Here is an 11,264-nt window from a genome sequence, read left to right on the forward strand (position 1 = left end):
CCCCTGAGCTTTGAAAAATCCGGTTTCCTGATTGGTCCTCTGGTCAGGTGTTTGGTTCTCTTTGTTAACCCTTTACAGGTGAAAGAAACATTAACCCTTAGCTATCTCTTTATGACAATAGTATTGCAACATTTTTATATAAGGAGCCCCTGAAATTGCTTTGCCCCAGGCCCCCTGAATCCTCTGGGCAGCCCTGCCCACAGCCTGGCTATTCCTAGCATGCACAGCAGGGGCGGTTGTAGCAGACCAGATCTGTGATCAGATGCTGCTCTCCTGGCCGGGGAAACATGTCTGCAGGAGAGCTCTGCACAGAGGCTGGGAGGAGAGCGGAGGATGAATCACTAAGGGCTGGCCAGGCTCCGTTTCTCCCTGCTCAGAAACTAAGGGGGAAAGCTCCGATGGTTAACCACTGGCATGGGCTGGAAAGGATGGTTAGAGGCAGATGAGCCGTGACCCTTGCAGATGGTTCAGGTGTTCTGTGGCTGCCAAGCTGCAATAAGAAATGAATGTGTGTGGCTGGGTTACAGAGTGCCCTTGCCCTTGCCCGGCGGTAACAGGGGCTGGTGTCTCCATCCTGTTCAGCTGCTCTTGCCTGAAGTGCTCAGACCCTGCTGAGGCTGCAGGCTCTGCTGTGCTGGGAGAGCCACTGACCTTTCCATCCAATGTGCTGCGGGTGAAACCATCGTAAACACGGAGAAAGAAAATCAACCCCCAGCCAGAGCATTTCACACGCTGCACATGCCAGGGTGAGGGGGGGGCAGCCCGGCCTCACTGTTGCTGCTTCTCCCTTTAGGGGCAGAGCCTGGCAGCTGTGCTCTGTCCTCACACAAGTGTGGTGTTTGCCCCTTCTGTCCTTGGTGAGGCACTGGGACCTGAGATCTTCAAGGGGCACTGCATGGCTGGTAGGAAGGTGAGCCCAGCTGCCTTTAAGATGAGTGGCCTGCACCTTGCACAGGTTCACAGGGGAGGGTGTCATTGCAGCTCCTGCTAGTGCCCCCCCTTGGGATGGGAGGAGGTGGGAGCACATCCCCTGTGCACACTGCCCCCTCCTAAGGGCTGTTTCAGAGGAGCCCTTGCCTGAGAGCTCCAGGGAGCTTCATACCAGGTGCTGTGATGCTTTTATGGCTCCCTGCAGATTTACAGGAGAAGCCCTGCCCCCCCATCCCATATGGATCTATACCTATCTCATAGAGCTGGAAGGCACCCTGAAAGGTCATTGAGTCCAGTCCCCTGCCTTCACAGCAGGACAAAGTACCTTCCCTGATATGTTTTTGCCCCAGATCCCTGAATGGCCCCCTGGGGGATTGAACTCACAACTCTGGGTTTAGCAGGCCACTGGTCAAACCACTGAGCTATCCCTCCCCCCTTGCCCCTGAGAGTTGCAAAAAGATGTGTGTGTGTTTGGGAGGGCTTAGACAGTGACCCATCATGTCCCAGGCCAGCCTCAAACATGGCCTTTCCCTTACTTCAAGGGGTGGCAGCGAGTGGGCACTGTCCATGGTACCCAGCAGCAACCACCCCCATGCTGGAACAGGCCCCGGCTGCATTGAGGGAAAGGAGATGTGGGGCGGGCGGGGGGGGCGGGATTGAAGGGAACCAACCCTATGAGACTCCTAGGGCAGCTCTGGAACTGATCAGCCCGAAAGCAATGAAAGAGTCAAGCTTGCCAAGAAGCTTCATAACGGAGCGAGTGCTGCTGGCTGCGTCTCTTCAGCTGTTGCCCTCTGTCCGTCCGCCCCCATACGCAGCGCTCTGTCTGTCCAGCCAGGCCCACGTGCAGCCCTCTGTCTGTCCGCCCCCATACGCAGCGCTCTGTCTGTCCAGCCAGGCCCACGTGCAGCCCTCTGTCCGTCTGCCCCCATACACCACCCTCTGTCTGTCCAGCCAGGCCCACGTGCAGCCCTCTGTCTGTCCGCCCCCATACGCAGCGCTCTGTCTGTCCAGCCAGGCCCACGTGCAGCCCTCTGTCCGTCTGCCCCCATACACCACCCTCTGTCTGTCCAGCCAGGCCCACGTGCAGCCCTCTGTCTGTCCGCCCCCATACGCAGCGCTCTGTCTGTCCAGCCAGGCCCACGTGCAGCCCTCTGTCCGTCTGCCCCCATACACCACCCTCTGTCTGTCCAGCCAGGCCCACGTGCAGCCCTCTGTCTGTCCGCCCCCATACGCAGCGCTCTGTCTGTCCAGCCAGGCCCACGTGCAGCCCTCTGTCCGTCTGCCCCCATACACCACCCTCTGTCTGTCCAGCCAGGCCCACGTGCAGCCCTCTGTCTGTCCGCCCCCATACGCAGCGCTCTGTCTGTCCAGCCAGGCCCACGTGCAGCCCTCTGTCCGTCTGCCCCCATACACCACCCTCTGTCTGTCCAGCCAGGCCCACGTGCAGCCCTCTGTCTGTCCGCCCCCATACGCAGCGCTCTGTCTGTCCAGCCAGGCCCACGTGCAGCCCTCTGTCCGTCTGCCCCCATACACCACCCTCTGTCTGTCCAGCCAGGCCCACGTGCAGCCCTCTGTCTGTCCGCCCCCATACGCAGCGCTCTGTCTGTCCAGCCAGGCCCACGTGCAGCCCTCTGTCCGTCTGCCCCCATACACCACCCTCTGTCTGTCCAGCCAGGCCCACGTGCAGCCCTCTGTCTGTCCGCCCCCATACGCAGCGCTCTGTCTGTCCAGCCAGGCCCACGTGCAGCCCTCTGTCCGTCTGCCCCCATACACCACCCTCTGTCTGTCCAGCCAGGCCCACGTGCAGCCCTCTGTCTGTCCGCCCCCATACGCAGCGCTCTGTCTGTCCAGCCAGGCCCACGTGCAGCCCTCTGTCCGTCTGCCCCCATACACCACCCTCTGTCTGTCCAGCCAGGCCCACGTGCAGCCCTCTGTCTGTCCGCCCCCATACGCAGCGCTCTGTCTGTCCAGCCAGGCCCACGTGCAGCCCTCTGTCCGTCTGCCCCCATACACCACCCTCTGTCTGTCCAGCCAGGCCCACGTGCAGCCCTCTGTCTGTCCGCCCCCATACGCAGCGCTCTGTCTGTCCAGCCAGGCCCACGTGCAGCCCTCTGTCCGTCTGCCCCCATACACCACCCTCTGTCTGTCCAGCCAGGCCCACGTGCAGCCCTCTGTCTGTCCGCCCCCATACGCAGCCCTCTGTCTGTCCAGCCAGGCCCACGTGCAGCCCTCTGTCCGTCCGCCCCCATACGCAGCGCTCTGTCTGTCCAGCCAGGCCCACGTGCAGCCCTCTGTCCGTCTGCCCCCATACACCTCCCTCTGTCTGTCCAGCCAGGCCCACGTGCAGCCCTCTGTCTGTCAATCCCCATACTCAGCTCTCTGTCCAGCCAGCCCTATACCCCATCCCCAGTCTCTGTCTCTGTCCATCCATCCCCATGCCCAGCCCTCTGGCTGGCCATCTATCACTGTTCACAGCCCTCTGGCCAGCCAGCCCTGTATACAGCGATCGATCTATCCATCCCACACGCTTCCCCGCCCTCCTTGTCTGTCTATCTTCCTTACACCCCCCCCTTTCGCAGCCTATCACCCATGCTAAGACCCATCCCCCACCCCCAAGGTGTCTGCCTCCCCTCCGCCCCAGGTCCGGCACGACGGTCCCTTGGCCAAACCGTGCCCACGCGGCTGCCCCTGGCACTTTCCCCAGTGTGTTGGGGCTGTGAGTTCTGCTGGGGCTCTCCCCTGCCCCAGCCCAAGGCTCCCACACACTGTGTGTGTGTGTCTGCAGCTGTGCGCGTATGACACACGTGCATGTGTCTGGCGGGGTGTGTGTGTGTGTACAACCTCTGTGTGTGCGTATGACCTCTGTGTGTGTGTGTCAAGCGAGGTGTGTGTGTGTGGCTGTGGCTGTGTGTGTATGACCTGTGTGTGTGTATCTGTATGTGTGTGGCTGTGGCTGTGTGTGTGTGCGTGCGCACGTGCACACACGTGGCTGTGGTGGGGTGTGTGGCTGAGGCAGGTTATGTATATGTGTGGCTGTGTGTGTGTGACTGTGGTGGGGTGTGTGTGTGTGTGTGTGTGTGTGAGAGACTGTGGTTGTGTGTGTACGACCCATGTGTGTGGCTGTGTGTGTGTGGTTGTGGCGCTGTGTGTGTGTGTGTGTGTGTGTGTGCGTGGCTGTGGTGGGGTGCGTGGCTGTGGCAGGTTATGTGTATGTGTGGCTGTGTGTGTGGTTGTGGCTGTGTGTATGGCTGTGGTTGTGGCGCTGTGTGTCGCTATGGTTGTGGCGCTGTGTGTGTGTGTGTGTGTGTGGTTGTGACGGTGTGTGTGTGTGTGGTTGTGACGGTGTGTGTCGCTATGGTTGTGACGGTGTGTGTACGTGTGGCTGTGTGTGTATGTATGGCTGTAGTTGTGTCGCTGTGGTTGTCGCGGTGTGTGTACGACCCACGCGTGCATGTGGGAGCCCGCGAGCGGGCGGGGCTCAGGAGCGTGACATCACATCGCAGGCCCGCGGTTGGCCGAGCCCGGGGTGATGTCAGCCGGTGCCGCCAATCGGGTCCAAGGCAGCGGGCCGGGGCTGCGGGTTCGGGCCGGGCAGCCGGCCGCGCTCAGTCGGGGACAGGCGCAGGGGGCGGGAAACGCGCCTCGCACAGGGGGGCCGCGAGGGCCTCTGACCCCGCCCCGACCGGTGGCCAGTCCCGCGCGCGGGGCTCGGGGTAAGGTCCCCGCGGGCTGCACGCGGATGCCATGGACCGGTGAGCGCTGGGCCGAGGCAGCCCGTCCGCGAGGTAGCCCGGGCCGGGGCGGGTGTGAGGTCGTGTCGGCCGATTTGCGCAAGCGCCGTGATACGGCTGTCGGGCCATACCGCTGAATATGGCAGTGCCAGAGCCGCCATGGTATGCGCCGGGGCGGATTGCTGGTCTCTGGCCCCCCACCCACACCCCTCCACGTGCCCCCCCTACGCCCCGCACACCCCTAGAATGTATGCCCTGGGCCCGGGACCGTCCCGGGAAAGGAATAAAGGGGGGTTAGAGTGTGGTAGCGCCTGCCTAGAAGGCACCGGGGGGGACCGACCCGAGATGAGAGGATGATGGGTGGAGAGGCTCGATATTGCGCCTGCCTGGCCCCGAGGGACCGACCCGAAAGGGCTGGGAGTCGTGTAATGCGCCCATGACCTGCGCTAACCCGGAGACACCAGACCCAGGCGCATTGAGGGAAGAAGGGGTTGATGATTGCGCCCTGCCTGCTGCGGCCTGGGGACCCGACCGAGAAGGGGTGGGGTGTGTGCGCCCCCTAGCCTGGCCACCAGGACACGGGACCCAGACCGCAGGAGGGAGAGGAATGAGCGGAGGGGGAGGGACGTAGTGCAGCCCTATGCCTGGCCCAGGAGGACCCGACCGAGGGGGAGGAGGGCTTCGTGATGCGACCGTGCTCTGGCCACGGAGTGGAACCCACCAGAACCCGAGAGAGGCATGGTATGGGGTCGTGCTAGCGCCACTCGCTCGGCCCGGGGACCCGACCCGGAGAGGGGGAGGGTCGTGTGGCCCATGGCCTGGACCCGGGGACCCGACCCGGAGAAGGAGGAGGTTCGTTGTGCGCACCTGCCCTGGCACCAGGACCGACCCGAGGAGGGAGGGGGGGTCGTGTGCGCCCTGCCTGGCCCCGGGGACCCGACCCGGGGGCGGGGGGGCTCGTGTGCGCCCTGCCTGGCCCCGGGGACCCGTCCCGGGGGGAGGGGGGCTCGTGTGCGCCCCGCCTGGCCCCGGGGACGGGGGGTCCCCAGATGTTGAATGGGGGCGGATCTGGCTTCGAAGTTGGGGGACAGAAACCCCGCTCCCCGCTGAAGTCACCTTCGGGAGGGAGGCTGGCGAGCTGCATGTGAGAGCGTGGGGCCGTCGGAACTAGGACTCCTGGGTTCTCTTCCCAGCTCTTTAGCCTGGCTCAGGTCTCTCTGCTCCTCCCCCCGTGCCTGTAAGGTGGGGTGAGGGAGCGGTCATGCCCCCCCCCCGTGGGAGGACCCGAGTGGCAGCAGCGGGACAGAGCCTGGGGTGAATTACTGGCAGGGGAATGGACGTGCCAGTGTGGCCGGGGGGGAGAGGGAGTCGCTGGTGGGATCTGCTCACACCTGGGTCTCTTTCCAGCCCCCTCCATTCAGTCACAGGCTGCTCAGGATACCCTAAGAGGGGCTGATGTCTGCCCCCCATGTGGCCTCATTGATTCCTCAGCGGAGTCAGGGCAGAATTGAGTCCAGATGTCCCAGGGCAGGGGGCTGTTCTGGTGCACAGGGTGGAGGGTGCCAGCTTGCAGGGGGGTGTTTTGGCAAGAAGGGTCAGATCTTGCTCCTGGGCTGGGGCATGGAGAGAATCAAGGGAAGGGGGTAAGACTGAGCCTGGAGGTTGGTGGGGGAGAGACTCGGGGGTGAATGGGAGAAGCCAGCGGGAAGGAGCAGGGTCCCAGCCAGGAGTATTCCTGCCTCCCTGACCTGTGAGAGAGGGTCACTGGCTGCCCCTGCCCTGGGAGAGGGGGTGGGCCAGGATTCCCCCAGCTTTGTGACCCTTTCTGTAGCATCAGGCCTGAGCCAGGGCTGGTGGGCTCAGGTGGCTGATCTATCCCTAGGCCCAGAATCAGGGACACCTACGCTGGGCCGCATGTGCAACAGAAACACAAGCCCTCTGGAGACATTCTCTCCCAGCCATGCTGGCTTCATGCTTGGATACCCCAGAGTGGGGTAGGGGACCCCGAACTGGAGGCGGGGGGGCGGGGGGAGGGTGTGTACCAGCTGAACAGGACTTCCTCCAGGTACAGGGCTTATCTCTCCCTCCACCTCCATACCCCACCCCTCTGTGCCCCCAGCCCCCTATATCATCTCCCATAGCAGCGGCCGAGGCTCGTTACACGCTATACTCCGCGATGCGAGTGTGTGGGTCCAGAGTCCGGAGATGAGCTGTCTGTACCGGGTAATGTCTCTGTGTGTGTGTACATGTATGTGCCACTGATCTCTGGTGGGTGGAATCAGATCTGCCCAGCTGTGTCACAAGCCGCATGTTGCTAACGGCTGAGGGGGAGTCTCCTTGGCCAAAGTGGCAGGATCTGCGCATTTGGAACACGAAGATCTATCGTTGCTTTAACTGTGAGGTGCTGGTTATGGACAGTGACAGGGTGCGCACAGATCGGCTGGTGGCAGTGGGTCTGTCTGTCTCTGCCTGGGGGGAAGTGTTACATGAATGTATTGCTGGCAAAAGGTGCTGTGTTGGTGGCCTTGGTGGCTGGATCCTCTAAGACGCAGCCCAGGCGGCAGTCATGCAAGGCGCTGCCCTGGTGGCACCCTGTCTTCATGGCTCACTTGCTCCCAGGCCCCTCTGCTGAGGCTGCCAAACACAGGGCCAAGGCAATGCAGTGTGCTGCGGACACCTCCCGGGACATGGGCTGAGACGTGGACACGGGGACTGGCCAGCAGCAACCCCAGATTGTCAGATTGTCAGAGGGGCTCAGTGCAGCGGGGGCACAGTGGGTGCCGAGCCCTTGACAATCTGGCCCCAGGCCCCTGTCGCTCTAGGAGCAGTTCAGAGCTAGCTGAGACTAACTCTGTTTCCACTCCCAGTTCTCTGTGCTCTGGGCCAGATGGCTGCCATGCGGCTGACCCTGCTGAGGTGGAGCTGGAGTGTGACCTGACTTTGTGTAGTTTGCTGATTTCACTCCGTCTTGCCCGGTGGCTCAGCCAGCGAAGGACCTTGTGTCACGCCCCTTCTGGAGGTCTGGCTCCCTGTGCGCTCAGGGAGTCCACCGGCAGTCACTAACCTGCAGCCACTTCGGGATGCTAATAATGGTACTGGAACAGATTGGACCGGGTGCATGTGATCACCACTGCCCTCTAGCGTACTGAGTCAGAGCTGTTCAGCTGTGTGTCACAGCCCTGTACTGTTAACAACCATGGAGATTCTCCTGTAACTCGGGTAGAAAAGGCCTGGGCTTTCAGAGCAGGCTGGTTTAATTCTAGCCATCCTGTCACTCTGCAGTTCCATGGAGATTTGTTTTATTCCCTGGTGGTGGAAGGGTTTGTCCGAGCAGCTTCCGTTTTGGTATTGCACCGGTTACCTCAACCCTATTGCCACGTCTCACCGGTAGGCAGAATAACCCCCTGCGCTAAATGCACTGTGCGGGGCAGAGCCAACCTTACGGGAGCAGGTGGAGCCTGCCCCAGGGTTTGCATATCTTCCTGCAGGCCTGGATGAGCTAATGACCCACCACCACCCAAACCCCACTGCTGTGAAAGCCACAAATGAGTTGGCCTCGGATCAGTCTGTTTGGAGGCACCTAACTTGTTCCGTGGCCTCTACACTGTCCAAGCAACTGCATGAGAACTGACCTAACCTATGCTGCCCTGAGGAGCTTCCAGGCAAAGAAACAGACCACGGGGTGCGAGGAGAGACTCAGTGAGGAAAAGGAATGTGAATCCTGGAGTGGGGAGAGAATGTTCCTTCGGAGGGCAGGAGGTGGGAGCTCGGCTAGGAGAAGCCAGGAGAGAGGGACAGGGAGCAGCCTGGAGAGTGTAGCAATAGGATTGGAGAAGCAGGCAGTATCATGATCCCCTTTCACAGCTGGGGAAGCTGAGGCACCGAGTGGGTACAGGACCTGCCTTGCCCAGTCCAGGGTCATGGAGTGAGTCGGTGTCGGTGCTGGTACGAGAACTCCGCTGTTCCTAGCTCTGGCTCTCCTGCTACCCCAGGCACAGCTAGCTGCAGCCACAAGCAGGGCGATGGACCCAATGTCCCAGCCACACTCTGATTCTGATAGTGCTAACATCCCCCATGAGGCTGCGATTGGCTGCGGGCTTTCTCCTCACTTCCTGTCCCAAACTGTTGTGTAGGATTGCTGTGCACCGTTATGTGGCTGAGATGTTCTGTGCCAGAGGTGGCTGCACTTCAATGGTGGATGAAGGGATTGATCCTGTGTATAGTACCATGGGAGCCTTCTATGGAAAAGTTGTCTCGTTAGTCAGATCCTGTATGTTGTGACCTGCTGGTGCCTGTGAGATGGGAAGGTGCCCAACACCCCAGAAACCGTCTGGGCCCAAGCTCTGAACTTCCCTTTATTTGTAACCCTTGATGGTGCGTTTAAATCCCAGGGCAGGTGGGTGTTAATATTAGCGTAGGGCTGCAGCCGGAAGCCCCATTGTGCTGTGTAAGATGCAGCTGGGACGTGGTCTGCCCTGGGGGAGCAGAAATAGAGCCCCAAAGACGATTTTCCTAGTCAGTGACAGAGCTGGGGATAGACTCCAGCTCTCCGAACTCCCATCCTAGTACCCACGACGGGAGCGGGTCAGAACCAGAGCTTTGAGTGAGGGACAGATCTCAGTGCTGCGCGTGCGGCTGATCCAGATGGAGCCAGAGCCCTGTGACAGCAAGCAGCCCTCACGGATGCTCTGGAACTGCTCCCCACAAAGCCAGTCAGGACTTTGGGGAGCCTCCTCTCCCTTGGAGCAGACTTGTTCAGAGCAAGAAGATCACATGGCTTCACCTCCTGCGTCTCTCCTTGGAGCATTCAGCATCCTCTGCCCCACCTTGCGCTTCCCACAGCGAGTTCACTCAGCAGGGTCCTGGGGAAGCCACAGGGTCCTGCACCCCCACTTTGCAGTCAGACGTGACTCTCAGCCAGCAAAACAGAGGTTTATTCGATGACAGGAACAGGATCTAAAACAGAGCTTGTAGGTACCGTGAGCCGGACCCCTTGGCTGGGTCCATTCTGGGGGGCCGTGAGCCAGACCCCCACATCTGCACTTCACTCCTCGTCCCCAGCCAGCTCCAGACTAACAACCCCCTCCAGCCCCTTCTCCTCTGCTCAGTCCCTTTCCCGGGCCAGGAGGCCACCTGATCCCTTTGTCTCCAACACCTTCAGTTGGCACCTTGGCAGAGGAGGGGCCCAGGCCATCAGTTGCTAGGAGACAGAGTGCCAGGCATTCAGGTGCACTGGCCCTTTGCTCTGCAGCAATCACACACCTTATCCCATCACCTAGATATTAAGAACTGCCTAGGGGACACTGAGGCACCAACACAGTATTTAGAGCAAACATTAAGAACATTCCCAGTTCGTCACACAGCACTGGTGGAATTGGCTGGCTGCTCCCTTCCAAAGCAAACATGGGACAGAAGCTGTGACAGCCCCGTCCTGCTACAGCCCAGAACCTCAGTAATGTCCAGCCGAGGCGGCTAAATAACCACACAGATAACCTGGGCCTGCCCGGCCTGGCTAGCAGACTCTGCTCTTCTCGCCCAAAGCTTTGCTTGTGAGCGACCTGCTGCGAGTTCATACGTCCTGGCGTGCAGAGCTAGCATGCTGCCGGCAGACAAGGCAGGTCAGACAGAGAAGCTGATCGGAAACTCCCAGGAGCCACTCAGGCTGCTCCAAGCTAACTGCCTGCTTCTTGTCAGAGCCAATGTTTTGCTGTGGAGCAGGGCCCTGCAGCCGGCAGGCTCCTGCAGCGCAGATCCATGAAAGCAGATGCATCGCCTCTGCTCTGACATGAGAGAGGCAGGGCCTTGCTCTGGGGAGTGGGCACACAACGCTCTCCCATGCACCCACGTGCACGTTCACGCTCCAGCAAGCACGCCCATGCCCAAGCACACGCGGGCCCATCAACACGGGCTCTCGCCTACAGCACAGAAGACAGCTCCATGCTAAAACATGCACTCGTGCCCAAACGTATGCCCCCTATCAAAGGACACCCTGCTCACCTCTGCTGCTCATACGCACCTGCAAACACGCGTGTTCAAATGTAAGCACCATGGGGCACGCCAGTGCAGGCCAAAACAGTCACTCGCACGCACCCAGCATCCATCACACGCCACAGCACTCATTTCTATGCGCCAGTGTGCACTCCCCAGTGCATGAGTGCCAATCCCCCGGACGGACAGATGGGGGGGGGGGAGAGAGAGAGAGTGTGACAGACACACACACTCTGCAGCCCTTGTGATAGGGGGTTTTTCTGTTGCTGAAGGCAGATGAATAGGGGAGAATCTCTGGTCTTCTGGCCCTGGTGAAAAGCCCCAAAATGTGTCCCCTGCACCCCCAAAAGCTCAATCCAGCAGGTGAATGACAAGAGCCTGCATCTTATAATTATTTAAAATCTCTTGGCTTTTGAGCCAGCCTTGTGACCTTCTGGGGCAAACTGCTGGTTTTTGAACACGTGGAGTGGGTAATGCCGCTGCTGATGTGCCTGGAGACAAGGTGGCAGCTGGTATCAGTTCTCCTGGCCATGGGATGGGCTGCGTATGGGCGGGCTGGGAGAAATGGCCAGTCTCTCTGTGTTAGAGCGTCAGTGCTGGCCCCGGAGGGTC

The sequence above is a fragment of the Chelonoidis abingdonii genome, chromosome 2 (genome assembly GCF_003597395.2).
Source record: "Chelonoidis abingdonii isolate Lonesome George chromosome 2, CheloAbing_2.0, whole genome shotgun sequence".
Taxonomy (NCBI): Eukaryota; Metazoa; Chordata; order Testudines; family Testudinidae; genus Chelonoidis; species Chelonoidis abingdonii.